Source organism: Sparus aurata, chromosome 11 (assembly GCF_900880675.1).
Source record: "Sparus aurata chromosome 11, fSpaAur1.1, whole genome shotgun sequence".
Lineage (NCBI taxonomy): Eukaryota > Metazoa > Chordata > Actinopteri > Spariformes > Sparidae > Sparus > Sparus aurata.
Window position 1 is genome coordinate 19,205,354 of NC_044197.1, and position 16,685 is coordinate 19,222,038.

The window sequence follows — 16,685 nt, forward strand, 5'->3', positions numbered from 1 at the left end:
AATATTGTCCATGTCAACATAGAAAATGGTCCAAATGGTAACTAACTTCTGACCAATTCTATAAGCAAGATCACCTCCTCTGAGCTGTTCAGTTGCATCAAATACTATATAAATATAAAGTAATCTTCCGCTTTGTGCATTATTTTTCGATAACAGCATGGCTCCTTGTGATTGTGCATGTGTGCATTTGTCTTGGTGGCAGATGGGGCGGAGGGGAGGCATTACAGGGGCGGCTGGGGATCTATAACCAGACTGTTGCCGTGTTGTCTACAAAACTACAGCGGGTGCAATAACGTGGTCTGCAATCTGGTCTTTAACTGGCATACATATAGATGCCTCCATCCCCTCTCTGTTCATTGTTGTCAGGGGAATTGTTTACCTGCGCCACAGTGTTGCTATGTCTGGACTCTATAAGGCAGCTCGGCGCTGAATTAAAGATGCAGGAGCTCTGGCCCGCGAGGAAGCTGTGTGTAACTGTATACTCCCCCCACTGCTCCGGCTCTATCAATCAAACCACAGACTGGCCGACCCTCTGATGGGATAAATGATTTCAAATCTGACTAAAGCTGTTGCTTTGGCACTGGGGTATAAATCTTGGCGCTTAATTTAATAATGCGAGCTCAGAGGGGTGAGGCACCTGGGCTGTGATTGGTCAGGGGGATGGGAGTCACAGAGGGGAGTCCTTGGATACTATTTTCGCTTTAGCAGCCGCTGGTAGCCGTCTGACTGCATTTTTAATTCAGCCCGGTCACTCTCGGTGATAGACTGTGTTTCATTTTTCAAATCGCTCCTCTCCTACCTGAGCTGTTCCGCTTAACGTTCTCTATTCCGTCCGCTTAATCTGTCCACCGCTAGAGGTTCAAAGGGTTATGTCTCTGTTTTACAGACTCCTGATTCATCTCCTCTTTAATGTGCGGTGTTGGTGGGGGAGGTGGGTAGAAAACAGGAGTGATGGGGTGAGCCGGGGCTTTTATTCGATATAACTACCATAATACTTCTCGCAGGCTCAGATCTGGTTTCTCCTTGGCTGGTTTCAATTCAGTGGCCAGTAATCACCGTTCCTCAGGAGTTTCCACTTTATGTCCCACTGTCCTCTGCTCTTCAGCCAACAACAGCAGGTAATCTCGTGAAAAAACCTCTGAGAAGCACCGGCTGGTCTGGTTCATTCTGATTGTGGGCGAAAAACACATGATGAGAACATATGATGATGGAGACAAAGCTGAGCAGATATTTTCCTTTTTATGTACATTTCTTTAGGTTTTTGAAGGTTCAACATCGTTGTGGTTACGTTTTAGGGCACTTATAGAATGCTGCATTTAAAGGGACAGTACACCCTAAGATAAATAAAAAACCAAAACAAAACATATTTTTCCTCTTACCTGTATTATTTATCCATCTCGATTGTTTTGGAGATATCAGCCATAGAGATGTCTGTCTTCTCTTGAATATAATGGAGCTCAATGGAACTCAGCAGCCGAGCCAGCGAGGACGCCATTAATGTTTGCATCCCGTCCTGTCACATAAACACAACACTCTTTTTACCGAGTCACACCGTATTACAGCGCAAAAGCGAGTGAGCATCAACTCCCGGGTGAGAGTCTTGTGCTCGTGACAGGATGTAAACATTAAGGGCGTCCATTAATTCAGCTTGCTTAGTTAACTAAGTAGCTAGTTAGCTGAGTAGATGCCACTGCCCTCTGCATTTTGATACGGTTAGCAGGCCTATCTCGATAAAAAGAAAATGGTTCCTGCATGTAACTGCTCACAAACAACGTCCATGGGTTAGATTTATTAACTGGGTCATGATTTCTGGAAAGACACATTGCTGTTGAGCACTACAAGTCAAGTTCCATTTGTTCCAGTTTTCATTCAAGAAGACGCCAATATCTCCAAGACGCGGCAACACAGACCAAAACACTCTGGATGGATAAACAGCACCACATCTATAAGGGAAAATACGTATTTGTCGATTTTTGGGGTGAACTATCCCTTTAAAGTACATAACAAGTGGATGTTTCAGGAGACGAGGGTCAGCTTTTGTCTATTGATACTTCAGCAGTAGTAATCAATGGAACTAACCGCTTCCATATGCTGGCGGTATGTATTGGAGCGAGGCACACGTGCGGCTGCACAAATGACAGTCTTGGGGAGCATTCCTGTGCTGGAAACACATGCCGTTTCCTTGTGATGGTCAGGTGCTCCTCTATTTAGAGCTGTTTATCATGGAAAGAAGCCTTATTTTCAAGGGACATCTCATCTTTGTGGTATCCATGGGATTTGTTCGTTTCTTGCCACGTGTTACTACAACTTTGACAAATCGCGGAGCTCAGTCTTGGTGTATTTTGATCGTTTCCCTTCTTCTATGACGAAAAAAACAATTTCATCATGTTTTCATGGCATCTGTAAGATTGCACCGGACTGGAGTCGATGGGCTATAAGCTGTTTTTGTCTGCTTTAGTTTAACTTTGCCCGGAAAGTACAATTTAGAAGCGTACTGTAAAACCCTATATGTTGAAAAGGGGGTTTTGGGTCTTTAAGATGAGAGCAGCCAATTGCAAAACTGTTGAGAGATGAAAATTCCCCTCTGATCACTGGTCACTTGTTCGTCACTTAACGAGACCCTCAATCTTGGACCCTTTCATCACTCCTGAGGAAGTTAACCGACCATCACAGCACATACCGGCCCGCCTGAGCATATGCGTGTCCTCATGTGCATCAGACACACTGGTGGGTGGTTAAGTGAGACCTAATGGATCATTGCTCTCTCAGCTGTTGTCCTCTGTTTTATTTGGAAATCAGGCACGGATGACCTCATCTCCCTTGACTTCTTCTAGGTCGTCAGGCTGTGCGGAGCCCTTAAATCCTCTCACTTGTTTTCCCATACACAGGGGTCCTGTAGTGTGCAAGCATTCAGATGCCTGTGGAGTGACCCTGGACTATTGGCCAATTAACACGTCACACAAGGCTGGTAGTTTCACTGAGGGAAATGATCACAGAGGACGCTGAAGTCCCTCCCCGCAGTGCCAGCCACTCTGAAAAACCTCCAAGGAAGCGGAAACAGAGACAAATAGAAACAGGGTAATAACTGCAACAATGTGAATTGTTTTCCCACGAGCAGGGGAAGAGAAAAAGCAATTGAGCATATAGGTGAAATCATAGTTTCCTGTGCGCTGTGCAGTGTGGACCCGTCAAGCAAATATTGGAGAGAATGATGCAGTGTTGTATTTTCTTTGCACTTACAGGGAAAAAGAAATCAGAAAATAAGAGAGAAAGCACCAGGCATTTCTCAATTAGTTTGTTTTACACGCATTGCATGCATCACAGCCACTCATGAAAAAATAAAACACTGCATTGTGGGTGCTGGGTAAAACGACTGAAGTGGCACCCAGTGGTTAACCGAGGTTACTTTTTCTTTAAAGTAAAGCGAGCAAACAGAGAAACAGATTCAGTCCAGAAAAGAGGCTAAAGTAGAGGCACGGGACTGAATCTCCATCACATCCTGTATCGTCCACAAGTACTTTAGACGGTGAGTAAATCTTAAAAAACAGCCCAAGGCTAAATCATGTGGTCCCTCGTGACAACTGTAGCACACTTGGACACACAGAGGTATTCCCAGGCGTGCATGAGTTGGAAATTAATCCATTTACTGGTCTCTCTCAAGCTGGAAATACAGAGGAACGGGCACATCAGCACAACATGGCTACATGGCATGCAGGATAACAACGTGGACTGAGCAACATACACTATTGACGTTCACATTTCCTCTAATATTAACAGAACTCAACGCTTTTACTACGATATGCAATACATACACACTGATTATATTCTGCACACTCACACAGTCAATATTTTAGCATACTACAGGTGGTAACTCTACTGCTTTCCTCGTTAGCGATGTACTCAGTGAAGCACTGTTTAACACACAGTTAACTTGCAAAACTCCATTGTAATTCTCGTAGACGGTCCGTTAATCTTGCACCCTTACTGTGCATTGGTGTTGCTACGTTTATACCTCTTTTCATCACTTATGCTCACCTGGAAATACAGAGGAACGGGCACATCAGCACAACATGGCTACATGGCATGCAGGATAACAACGTGGACTGAGCAACATACACGCCCACCTAAGTCACATACAAAGGACCCCTGCTGCCCAAGGTGCCTGAGTGCGTTCCTCATTATAACCACCCATTTATCATCTAAAATATTATTGTGCAGTTGCAAGTGGCAAGATGTCAGTGTATGACTGGACAAGATAGAAACAAAATAAACAAAATAATAAATAAATCAGGATGGGGGGTGTACACTGTCCATAAATCTGCCCAACATTACTGTGGGTCCCACACTCTCCCCTCCAAAATGAATGTTGTCCCGACATTAGTAATGTCCCAGAATGCTCAAGTCTTCAACTGGAGGGTTGTAGTGGTAGAGTTTAAGGGAGCCAGTCTTTGGGGATACTCTCTGTACTGCCACAGTCTTTTACATGACACCTATCTCCCTCTTTATGTCATGCATCAGCACCAGACGACACTGGCCAGGTGAAATCTGTAGTGCTACCTCGCTCCTCATGCGGGCTGTGCCTCTCAGACTGAAAAGTTTGACTCTTCCTCTACCCCATAACCAATGACACAGACCCACATGTATTACTGCATGCCTCACATATATCACAGTACTGTTCTATGTGTTAGCGGTCTGAATTCTGGCATCACACTTTTAATTAATCAGGATGAAATGTACTATACTGCATGAATTAAATACCTTCTTTTTCCTAAAACACATGAACTCTTATCTTGTTTAACTGTCACGACAATAAACTCAACATGTGATTCTGAATGTGTGTCGTTTACTTTTAACTGTAACCATCACTTGTCTCTATGTATGAGTGATGGTTGGCCTAATGTGTCATATGTGAGTGTCCTGGGCGGATATCTTTGTAGAAAAGGATACTTTCTTGGGGAAGATGACTTGGGTTCGGGCCCCCTTTCGTCTGCTTCATCAGATGACGCCACCCGCTTAGAGTTGGTTTCGTCTGCTTCATCAGATGTAGGCACCCGCTCGGAGTTGTTTTCGTCTGCTTCATCAGATGACGCCTCTTGCTCCGCCCCTGCCGCTTTGTCATTCTCCACCACTGGTTCCATCCTGCCCTCCTCATCCTGATTGGGACACTCATCATCCTCAACACCTTGCTCCAGTACGCTGTTGGCTCTTTGTGGCTGGAATTCTTCGTTGTTTTAATTGTCTTTCTGATTCAACACTAGCAGCTTCGTTCATTTTGTCAATGAGTGTTTCGTCCGTCACTTTCTGATCATCCAGATAAGGCTTAAGCTGAAACTTGATATGGTCACTTATCAGACCTGTACTGACGGACCTCAAGAATTTCTTCTGGATGAGCTCAGAACTGTACTGTTCGTCTGATTCCACTTCTCTTGAAGCAAGTAACAATTTCTCCTTTAATTCAATCGCTCGAAAGAGGAAATTTTGAGGGGACTCACGACTGTCTTGTGTCATGTTTACTAGTCTGTGGTATAAGTCAGTAGAACTGTCCTCCTTGAAATGTCCCTTTAATATTGTCTTTAACTGGGTGAGGGTAAGGTCACTTTTTATCTCCAGCATGTCACGAATACTCAAACCTGGACTGATTGACTTGATCACTGCTTCCATGACTTCAGCTTCGCTGTGTCCTTTAATCAGGCCCCTGTCAATCTGATGCATCAGGTTTGTGTATGAGAGTCTGTCCTTCTGTCCCTTTTCCCCAATCTGACCACAAATCTTGAATTCTCTCCTTATTGTCACTTCTGGAAGTCTATTCACAGCTGTAGGCAGTAAATTCTGTGGAGCTGGAGCTTGACTTGATGATGTACAGTTCATTCTTTCACTCAGCCTCCTCACTTCATCCTGAAGAGCTTGACTGCTGAGTTGGAGCTGCGAGTATTTTTCTGCTAAGCTCATTTCTTGATTTGTTTCCTGGTTGATTTGTGCTGTGTTCTCTGTACTTTTCTCACCATCGGTGTTTTCAGGATTTTCTATTTTTTGATCAACAAATTTCAGCATTCTCCTGAGATAACACAGTGAAACATCCTTCTCTTCATCATTAATTGCGTTGTCCATGGATTCTGTCATTTGTCTGATTAACAATCGTCTGGTCATGACATCTCCATCTGGGATTTTAGCTTCAACACACACCTCTTTGAGCTGGTCCAGTTGCAACAGCCACAGCCTCTGTGACACGAACTCTGCCAACTCTTCCAGATCCATTGTGTGTGTTGCAGCCGCGCCCCCGCCGCTGCGCGCTCCCGCCGCCATCAATTAAGGTGATCCTCTTCTGCGCTTGTCACACTGAACACGACGTTAATCATCCCGGACGAGCCCCCAATATTTGTAGCACACTTGGACACACAGAGGTACTCCCAGGCGTGCATGAGTTGGAAATGAATCCATTTACTGGTCTCTCTCAAGCTGGAAATACAGAGGAACGGGCACATCAGCACAACATGGCTACATGGCATGCAGGATAACAACGTGGACTGAGCAACATACACTATTGACGTTCACATTTCCTCTAATATTAACAGAACTCAACGCTTTTACTACGATATGCAATACATACACACTGATTATATTCTGCACACTCACACAGTCAATATTTTAGCATACTACAGGTGGTAACTCTACTGCTTTCCTCGTTAGCGATGTACTCAGTGAAGCACTGTTTAACACACAGTTAACTTGCAAAACTCCATTGTAATTCTCGTAGACGGTCCGTTAATCTTGCACCCTTACTGTGCATTGGTGTTGCTACGTTTATACCTCTTTTCATCACTTATGCTCACCTGGAAATACAGAGGAACGGGCACATCAGCACAACATGGCTACATGGCATGCAGGATAACAACGTGGACTGAGCAACATACACGCCCACCTAAGTCACATACAAAGGACCCCTGCTGCCCAAGGTGCCTGAGTGCGTTCCTCATTATAACCACCCATTTATCATCTAAAATATTATTGTGCAGTTGCAAGTGGCAAGATGTCAGTGTATGACTGGACAAGATAGAAACAAAATAAACAAAATAATAAATAAATCAGGATGGGGGGTGTACACTGTCCATAAATCTGCCCAACATTACTGTGGGTCCCACACAACAAAATGTGGTAACCAGTTTTTTCACTTTTTTTAATGAATATTTCTATGGTGCATAGTTTTAAGGAAAAGGGCATCAGGAATATCTATTAATATATTCCACAGGAACAAACAATAAAGCATTCGCTTAACCTCATGGTTTTCTACTAAAAGGTTAGGTTTCTATTAAGTAGGTCAAAGAGTGGAACTTGAACTTCAGTTCAGTACATGAGCCGTAGCTTTACTCATAAAATCTAAATGCAATCCTTCCTGGATCTTTCCCCTGCAAGGGCTTGATAAACTCGGGGAGGGTTTAAATATGACAGCAGTGTTACTTACCAGAGCAAATCTAAATGAGGGCTGTAAAAATAACGAAAGACTACGTGTCATCCTTTTAGAGCAAGACTACATATTTCAGCAATGACTGTTAGGGAATCACAGGACAGAAAGCAGTTGAAGTGTGCAGGTCAACAATACACTACGAGGCCCATTAATGGCTCGGCCGAGGTATCTGGTGTCTCGTGCATTCATGAGGATCTGTGTGTGGTTGTTTATGCAAGTTTTCTCAGAGAAGACACAACCAAAGCACCCATTTCAAAGGCTTTCTCCCCCGGTGGACTCGTGTCTTTCTGAGTTTCTTGGAGAGAATATGCAGGTTTGACGGGAAGGCGGAAACAGGAATACACTGCATACTTAAAACAGACTACAGATTAGCTAACCTCTTTGATGACCACAGAGGAAGAAAAACAGGGACTACAGGCAAGAAGGGAGTCACTCTGAGGGAGGGCTACCAGAATCTAAACATGCCAGTGGAAAATGTTTATTTTTACTGATTAATTTCCAACCTTGCAGTGAAGAATGGCAGCCATATTTAAAAGACTGTGGGTGTTGTGTTTTAGGGAAACTATTACATAAAGCACCACAATATAATCTTTTACAAAGATTTTGCTAACTTTTGTGAATTCCTGTCATCATCTAAAATGTCATCACTGTGAAGGATTTAGTGGCATCTGACACTCCTCGTGTCACCCTCCCCTACCAGCGCATTGTCACTCCCAACTTGTCAAATGTGTCCGCTTTGTCGGGGGCCTTACATTTCAAACTATGACGCTCTGCAGACCTTCTCTAGCATCAGATTTGCACCAAGTGCTCCGGGTCAAGTTAGCAAAAATATGTAATATGCACTGACAGGTTAGACTTTCAAGATATAGCTTATTGACAAACAGTTTATACATTATGAAATATTATGAATTTTGAACTGTTTTAAACACTGTCAAACGGTCAGAGTAAGGTCGGGTTTAAGCATACACATGATTGGTTAGGTTTAGGAAAATATCATACTTTTGGTAAAAATGACTATATTCCGTCAGGTAAGTCACGTATAAGAACCGAAAGTACGTCACTCATGAAACACAAGTTGTGACACAAGTTACGCCAATTCCGTACAATAACCGACTTACTTAGCATGACTAAAAAACAAGTCACTCTTGACTCTCGGTTACAAATGGGACTCAAACCAAGGCCCCGGAGGGAAAGTCCAGTATATGACCCTTCCAACCACCACAACCACCCCCTGACTCAGACAAACACTTTGTCACACAAAAATTGTCACTGAAGGGTTGCCGACAGCGTCAGACTTTGAAGTGTTGGGCCATCGACCTGGTTGTAGCATTTGATGTGTTAGGAGTGAGAATTTGTTGCTCTGCGGTGGCTGCCATGGCCCTCTGGGTTACTGTAGAAACATGGTGGTGCTTTGTGGAATAGGACCCACTCTCTCTGTTAATATAAAGAGCTCATTCTGAGGTAACAAAAACACAATGATTAGTTACACAAGATTCTAAACTAATGGAAACATAACAGTGAATATTATGTATCTATAACCACCTAAATTCTACACACTAAACCTTTAATGCTTTTTGTGCCCATGTTTCAGTGGTCTTGAGGAAGATGCTCCACTCCTAATTGTCCACTCTTTTCTCAGTGGAACCTAAAGCAGGAAAAACTAGAAGCTCTAACATGTAACTAATGTTGAAGTCTTTATTTGGTTTGGGCCTTGTTCAGCCTGCTCAGTAGACTTAGGGGTCCATCTAATCCCTGGGACGCATTCTCTCCGACACAGTCATCTGTTCCAGTTCCCCCCGCCCTGCTCTGCACCACCACCAGCACCCACCTCACTAACAGGACATTCAGTCTGTCTGTGGTCTTCACTTTAGCACGCATTAATAGAAGGGAGACTTCATCCGCCCACCATTTCCATAGCTTATCATACCAAGACACGAAAGAAATCGCTCAGCTCCTTCCCTCTGCAGGGGCTCTGTGTGCGAGTATCCATATATTTCCTCACCATACCACCTTAAGCCTTTTTTAATATCGTTGGCTGCCCTCAAATTGTTAAAGAGAGTGAGCTTGATCCAAGGCTGTCTCTGGACAGGCTCAGTTTTGATGGAGAACAGGACCCTGTTGCTTGGGGTAAAGTTAGCACGTTAACCATCAGGGGAACACTGTCTGTATACGCGTTTGGAGACACTGCACCCCAGAGAGGGAAACTTAACTTGGGTTTCTCTGCAAGAACTGAATATCTGCTCTGGGAACTGTGATAACTGCCTCAGGACCACATTTTGAGTTTTTACTGAGCTGTGGAAGGTTTCGGATGGTGGGAGAGTCTCGAGCACACATGGTAAATGTTGCAGGATAGAAAGGTCAGCCTTGGTGAGCTTTTCTGAATATTGTATATTATTACTGAGTGATGCAGTGCTTTAGTCAGAAAACTCAATCAGTCAGAATCCAAAGGGAAAAATGTTCCGCCAATAAATAACTATGATTAAATAAATTATGTTTTTTAATCAGCGCTTACTATCAACTGTTATGAGGTATTCTGTGGTACACAAAGGTCGCTACCATCTTTGTTTTCGAGCATATTTGAGTGTTTTATTGAGATTCTACTAGGGAGTTTGCCTCTGAAGCTGTAACAGTGTATGTGATGGAGACACATACTGAACTCAGGCACCGACTGGTGGGAAAAAAAGAACTCTATTGGGACATGAGAAAATGTCTGTTTTCCTGATACTAATCAATCTACGGTCCTATGTTTGGGATAATATTTTGAAATAAAACTTGTTATTCAGGAAATGGCCAACAGGCATCTCTCAGCCGTTCCTGCTGGGTCTTTGGATTCATGGAAGCCAGTTATCGGGGCTCACATCTCACCTCAAAAACCTCAGCGTATAAGAAACACACACAGACGGCTCCGCAAAGGTACACACATAGCAAGAGCTTAGCAAAGATAGACATACTGCAGGCTTTGCGCCTGCCGTCTGCAGATAAACACTGACTATGGACTAACGCTGCTCACACTCCCTGGGATTCAGACACTTTTCCGCGTGTCTCTGCCCTCCAATGTCAATGTTTTGAGTGAGGCGTCTCACCAAGAAAGACAATGTGGCTTTGCAAAGGGGGGTGTGGATTTTCTCCTCAGCCACCATGCAATGATAGTGCAATAAAAACCAGGAGAGCAAATCACTGACATTAAAAGCATTAGTCTATAATAGCTACTCTGCTAACACATTCCAGTGTTTGTACATCGATATTATACTAAATGCCACATGAGTCACTTAGATGCTGCTTAATTGCACCACATAATGGATAGAGAGAAACTTTTCCCCGTGTGGAAAAAAAAGCCTGTGAAGCTAATAAGACATGCATATTCAACATTATATTCATGTTCCCTGTTGATTTTATGTTTGCCTCTTGATTCATTTCTGTCTGTGTAATCGTGTAATTTGAACGTCTGCTGCTGAGCATGCCAAACAGTAGGTGCGCGGCGTGTGCACGAAGGTTTGGCTCTCTCAGACATCCGATAATAGAATGTGACTCAAAAGGTTAAAGGAGCGTTCCTAACTATTTTTTAAGTTTAATCATGCACGTTAACCGTTTGATGGAGTCCTCCCGTCAACGGCAAAAGCTTTCTTCATTACCTAAAATGGAACAGCTCACAAATCAAGTGTGGCAGACCATTTTTTCCCCTCCTATGAAGGGGAAGGTGGACATTAATTAGCTCGTATTTATTTAGCTGGAAGCCTTTATAATTCCACAGAAAGGAAAAAAAAGAAAAAAAAAACCTTGAGGGAAGTAAGCCACACTCTGTTAGATAACTGCCCCTTTCTATTTCAAAGCCAGTATTTTGTTAAACTCTTAGCAGGGAAATGTTCAGCTGAGTCGGAAAGAGTTTTGGACGAGTAGACGCTGTCAGGGCAAATGCTGATAAGATAAGATACATCAACAAGATAAATCAGGGAGTACAAGAATACAGAAAGTATGTATTTAGAGAGGGGACTTATGCTAGCAGTGGAAGATGGAGAAAAGTGGGGGACAACACAGCAGGAAATGCCCGGCTGTCTCACCATACATATCTCCCCCGCGCAGTGGCTAACAAAGTGATGATGAGTCTGAATGAGACTGCAGTCCTCTGGAGAAGGATTACTCTGCGCCCTGTCACTCCTTCACTGTGCAGAGGCTGTGAAACTGTGCTCACGAGGGAACAGCATTTAGTCATATTTCAGGTTGAAGCAGGTTGTCGGACTGGGGGAGGGGACGAAAACGGGCCCATGATGCTTTTAAACATCGCTTTGACCAATCGGTGCATTCATGACGTTTGTCCGAGTTGACACTTCTCTCATTTTGACAGTCTCTGAGGTTTTAACTGGCCGGAGGAGGAGTGCAGTGTGTTGTGTTCGCGGGCAAAACACATCCTTAAGGTAATTTCTTAAACAACTCACAGATGTGTTAAAATCCCTACAGACCATCACACAAATCATCCTTAGTCTAATCAAAAAGTCCCAAAACAGGATGATCCACTTCCTCAACTCTGGCGGCTCTACGAGTCGCAAAAAACAATCCTGGTCTACTTCTACAGAACACTCAGTGAAAGCATATAATTATCCACTACAGTCTGCAGGGTCCATTTGAGGTAGTGGGCTCCTGTGAAGAGATGCATGTACCCTACTTCAGTAAGAAGTCATTTAAAAAGTGCTCAAGTCAGAAAATCAGATTAAATATTTCCTAGAGTGGGACGACGTGTAATTTTTAAATGAAAACTATTACAAAATGAAATGCATGGTACACACATAATGAACAGACACTAATTCACAGCCAGTGAGCTTTTCTTTACATTCCTGTCATCATCAGTGTTCTTCGGTGTTGTCCCGCTTCATCATTCTGGGTTTGACTTTACAGTCATCAGATGCGATATATCAAAGGAAACCACAAATTGGATGGAAAAGAAAGCAATGCTCATAAATCGAAGCATATGATGTTCGACAGAGAGAAGCGGAGAAGAAGCAATAAAAGGAGGACATGAAGTGGCAGGTATAAGACGTCTCATTAAAGCAGCTTTCTGCCACTTGCTACCAAATTGGAAATTATGACAGATGTGCAGCAGCTCTCTTGCTTTCCTCACTCCATTGCCCAGTGCTGGTGAGATGTGACCCTGTGGCGGAGTCTAAAAAATGCAATCAGCCTTGTTTTATTGGCTCGTGCTGAGCCAATGAATTTCCCTCTGTTGGCCCCACTCTACCTTAAATAGGCAGGTATTAATGTTGTCAGAAAATCAACAGGGATCCGACCACATTTCTGTCTTTTGTTTGGTTTCTAACAGCCCTCACATTTTTAAAGTTCCCCAGCATTTGCTATGGCTGTCGAGCTCTACCAGCTCTGAAACGTTCATTTCCGACAAAAGCATGGCCTCTCTGCTATTTGGTCTTGTTGCAAATCCTCTGTCCACAAAAAAACAAACCTCGCAATAATCTGAGTTAGATGAGTCAGTACCTCTCCATCCCACTGAATATGAAGCTAGAATCAGCAGAAAGGTTAGCCTAGCTTAGCATAAATACTGGGAAAATGGTGAAACGACTAGCCAGGCTCTGGCTCCAGTGACAATGGTAACAAAATGTATCCAGCAGCCCTAAAGATTACTAACGCTTAATCCCACTTCTAATTTTTCCCCCTTCCACTCGTCTTCAAGTGACCTCTTGCCTCTCAGAACAGTCTTACATTGTGAAGTGGTTGAAATTTCCCCCTATGAAGTGGAACAACTCTTCATCATCAGTGGTCGTTGACTGTTTGCTTAAACAGACACGACCATTTCCAATTTGCCCTCTTCAGCTGGATTCAAGGATTCAAAGACCTTATGGACTAAAATTAGCAGCTCATGCTCCTACACTGACAGTTTACACTGATATTAGAGGAGCAGTACCAAGTGTAGCATCTTTTCTGCTGATCTTTTAAAAAAACATTTGGGCGTTATAAATTGCCATCAAAGGAGGGGAATGCATTGAAATACGTCAAAATGCGGGACTGCGATGCGTCTCTCAGCAATAACAATGTAACATTAGGGTAACTAGCTAGTTATTTAGCTACTGAGACATCTGCAAACTGTTTGTTTTATACTTGTTATAAAGAAGACCACAATACATTGGAACAACAGAGAGTTCTCGTAACCCTCAGTTGGAAGTGAGCAACCTCTATTTGTTGGGCCCTACTTTGCACCAGGACACCATACCCCTACAAAACAGAGGGTAGGACCAAGGGTCGTGTTAGGATTGGGTCTGATTAACACATGATATGTTGTTGGTTCAATCTGTACAAAGAATGAAGTGTAAAAATGACAATCTGCCATTTTATTGGCAGTTACATACCAGACTAGTTCTTGGATGGAACCAGTAACTTCATGGAGTTTCTGCTGTTTGTTTGGCAACTGCTCAAAGCCAAGAAATAGCTCTGCGGATAACCCCCATAAAAACTGCAAATGTTCATTCTTTCACACTTCAGTTTGTATAGTTCTTGTAGCTGTTTGAAGTCTTTACTCTGAGCTATCCAGCTGCTAGTTGTAAATTCATATTTACCATGCAGACCAGAGAGTGGTGTTTCCCTCTTTAAGTAGGGAAGGCATCGTGGTAGGTAAACACAGGCTGTGACAAGACACTGTACACTCATCTCTGCCAGGCTCAGCTTAAAAAGGATGAGAGCTGCACTGTGAGGAAACACCTGGTATCCATTTAGAGTACATTCTATTGTGTTTGTGCAATGCAGCACAGAAGAGGAGGTGGGGAGAGGAGCGCTGGTGTCCATGGCCAGTTGAGAAAACTGGCCAAAAAACTGGTGTCATGATCAAGAGTGTACAGGGACAATTAGGTAATTTGTAACAGAAAAGCATGTAATGCAGTGAGGCAAGAAGGTTAAGTCTTTGTTAATGGCAACTTGTCTTTGGATGTCTCGCTAGAAGGGTGATGAAGACACTTTCCAAAGATGCTGTCATCCTGGAAACAGTGCTGAGTTTCAAACAGCACACACACACACACACACACACACACACACACACACACACACACACACACACACACACACACACACACACACACATCCATTACACCCTTGAACCCTCAACTCACATCCCTCCCTGGGTAATATCGTCTCGGACGTATCCTTCGTCTTACTGGAAATGTATCTCCTTGTCTTGTGTATCCAAGGAATCTGCTTATCTGATGTTGACTTCCTGAGAACTTGCCCATAAACAGACCCGAAGTCCGCTGCTCCAAGTCTCATGGGTGAGTGAAAGAGGAAACTGAAAGGAAGGAGGGAAGATGCAGGGGAAGGAAGGAAAAGAGCGCGCTGTGAAGGGGAGGGGATGAGATGAAGTCAGCGTACAGTTAGAGTTGTTTAAAAAGTCTGGACAGAAGGTCAGAGTGCTGCTCAGGTCAGAGTGTGTTTCCTGAGGTTGGCTTTAGGCCCGATACAGCAAATTAAAGATACCAATAACAAATAAACCTCGTATATCCCATCCTCTTTCCCTCTCTTCTCATTTTCCTTCTCTTTCCTCACTCGCCGCTCTCCCAGTCTCCTACCCCTGCAATGATGCGCTACTCCAACTGTGGTTAATGTTATTAAAGCTCCAGCCACGGCCGCCGTTCCAACTAAAATAAAACAACAATGCCTCCCAGGCCTGCAGAAACCTTACAGCTGGACTACGAGTAACTCAAGACTTCAGACTCTGTCACTGCTTTCCGGTACATGTTACATTCACCTCTCAGATCTGCTCCAGAGCCCTTGTTAAAGGAGAATGTAGATATGCTAATGTCCGATGAGATAACACTTTGTGGGAGTGAGAGAATTCAGGCCGGCTAACTCATTTATTTTTCTAGACGTTTTTTTTTTTTCTTTCTTTTTTTTGTCTTCTGAAATTAGGAGAGTGGGTTTTGTGTCCTTAGTATTTCCAAATAAACTTGGGACGAGAAGTCAGTATAACTTGGCCGAGCCGGTAAGGAGTTTTAGTTTTGTAGTTTAGCTTGTTCAGTTTCCAGTCATTTGATTAAGAGAGGGAAACATTTCCAAAAAAAAGAGGAGAAGTTCTCGAAATACTCACTGTTCTGTTCATTAGTTGTATACTGAAGTAATAAATCAAGTGAGAAGTAGGGTCATTCCCTCATGAGCCTATACAACCATCACTCATATGTGCAACCAGTAGAGCTGCCTACTGCTAGTCTGCAGGCTCGAGACACTTGTGCATTGGCTTTCCAGACCCAGAAACTCCTCCACAACTTAGACAATGTATGATCTGATGCCGCTTTAGAGAGGAAAACAGCTTTGTGTCTTCCAAAACTGTGATTTGATAACTATGTCTTGATTTGATACGTTATAATCATTAATATAAAGGTTTGGTTAGGTTAAGAAGAAGAGGACGAGGAAGAAGAGTCTGTATTGTTATCACATATCTGCGTACAACGTAGTCAAATTAGTTCTCTGCATTTAATTCATCCAGGAAGAGCAGTGTGGAGTCAACATACAGCGTTCGGGGGGGCTGACTCCAGATTGAAGCCAGTGCCTCGTTGAAGGGCCCTGACTGGAGAATTAACCTATTATTCATACGGCCTTGCTGGCTTACAAGGCAGAAAATCTACTTGGTTAAGGCCAAGACAAATCAGGATTTGGATTAAAAGGAATACGCTCGGGAACCTTTCTCATCATGCTGAAAAAGTTAAGTTAAGTTTAGGGAGACAACATGGTCGTGTTTGAGAGAAACCAACAACGACTGGAAGCAAACTGCAGTCTCTGGGGAGGACAGTCTCATTGCTATATGCATTGAAGGCAGAGAGGCTGCAAATTGGCTTCGGCTTTAACTCAAATAAGCAGCAGTGATGCACAGACACGTACACAAACAATGTTGAGGGAAAGAGGTGGTCGGCCCCGGTCTATCAGCTGGCCTACAGCTGGCTGTGTCCCTCGATCGGCAGTCACACATCATCGTCCTGTGTGCAGCTAATCACAGGATGCCCAGCAGCCAGCAGGAGACCATTAACACTCAAGGGCACCCCAGTGGAGCCCGAGTGCTGCTCTCCAGCGCAGAGCAGGTTTGACCATGTACGGCGCTAACAAGATCGCTCATGTTATGTACAGTTGTTGCACATGTGTAGCTACACTCACACACCTTACACACAAAGAGACGTACAGTCTGCAGTAGCTCAACATACACAGGCAGACAGTCCTCGGCAGTTGTCCGGCACTGCTCCAAAAG